The sequence below is a fragment of the Ambystoma mexicanum genome, chromosome 7q (genome assembly GCF_040938575.1).
Source record: "Ambystoma mexicanum isolate Mex_15411 chromosome 7q, UKY_AmexF1_1, whole genome shotgun sequence".
In the NCBI taxonomy this organism is placed as follows: domain Eukaryota; kingdom Metazoa; phylum Chordata; class Amphibia; order Caudata; family Ambystomatidae; genus Ambystoma; species Ambystoma mexicanum.
In genome coordinates, this window is record NC_090941.1 from 1,044,191,904 (window position 1) to 1,044,193,533 (window position 1,630).

Genomic DNA, 1,630 nt, shown 5'->3' on the forward strand with positions numbered 1-1,630 from the left:
AAAGCACTAAATTCATGTTACTATGTATACGATAACAAACATGTGAACATATGTGCAATATTTATATTTCAACTAATGGAACATAAACTGATGTACTAAACTAATGCCCACTTTTTGTCACTTTCACTATATGTCACCTACTCACGTATTCACTTGTCTATATATTTACCAGCCTTGAAAAGGACCCTGAGGGGTTGAAAGACGTGTCGGCTCACCACTGGTAATATAAAATAAACCTCACTGAAGTAAAATCAAATGTGTACATATGAAATCTATCTAAAACCAGCGCAAGGTATCTGAGTACAGTCTAGCTTCATGGTATAAAGTAGCACTACTTGTGACAAAGGGCCTCATTACGAGGTGGGCGGAATGGGTTTAACGGCGCTGGTAATGGTGCCGGTGCCGGTAAACGCATTCCGCCCTATTACGAGGTTCCCTTGCGGGACCGGCACAGAACATCTGGTCAGACCAGACGTCCTTTGCGGGTCCTGCAAGGGGACCAAGGAGCTAATAACGGACCCATTATTAATGGGCCCGTTATTAGCTCCATCCCCATTCCCATTGAGCCCTATGGGGGCTCAATGGGAATGGGGATTGGTTTTATGAATGAGGAATTACCGTGTCCTCCAAGGTTGGAATGACCCGGTAATTCCTCATTCACAGAAGCCTGACCCGGACACGATTTTGGAGGCAGCCATGGTGCTAACAGCACCATGGCTGCCTCCAAACTCGTAATGAGGCCCAAAGTCTTCTTGTGAAGTCATCAGATGCCTATTGTTGCTTTCTCTATCCCTCGCATTTGAGTGAGTTTGCAACCCTGCATCTGATGTACTTTGACAATCTGTCCTTTGCATTGGGCCTTAGAGACTGGTTAGGCCAACATTTCCTATCTTAATCCAAGGCATTTTTAAAGTAACCTATTTGGTTTTGTATTTTCACTAGCTGTTTCATAATTTCTAATATATATTTCCTTCCCAGAGTTATTACACCCACAGTGTATAGTCTGTGCATAAATATCTATACACTTGTATTACAGAGGTTTGTGATTTTGTTATATGTCCGTTTTTAGGTAAAGTGTATAATTTTAGAGAACCTCCCTTGGACATGCATTGATATTTTTTAATTCTATTTGGAATTTATTACGTACTTTATGCCAAAGCTGTGTACGAAATCACTTACAGTCCAATCAAATGTGAACAATATCAAGAGAAACAAGACTTAAGAATGAAGAAAATGATTCTTAAGGGCAAAATGGAATATAGAATAAGAGGTAATCGAGCAAAGAGGAAAAGGACGAGTGTTCCAATGAAGAGGGGCCAGAAAACAAAAATAACAAAAACAGGACTGAGCACAAGGAGGACGAGGAACAGATAGCAGAAAAAAGTGATTGAGAGCGCAAGCAATGTGAAGGAACATAGAAAGAGACTAGAGATGGGAGATTTGATGGTACAAGACCATAAAGAGATTTAGACACCAAACAAAGAAAATTAAATTTGAGATGAGAATGGAAGGACAGCCGCCCAAGCAAAAACAATGCATAAGAAATAGAATCATGAGACATAAGCAAACATAACTATTGAAAAGACAAGTTAAAGACAGATTTTAGAGGGGCCAAATGTGAAACAGGAAG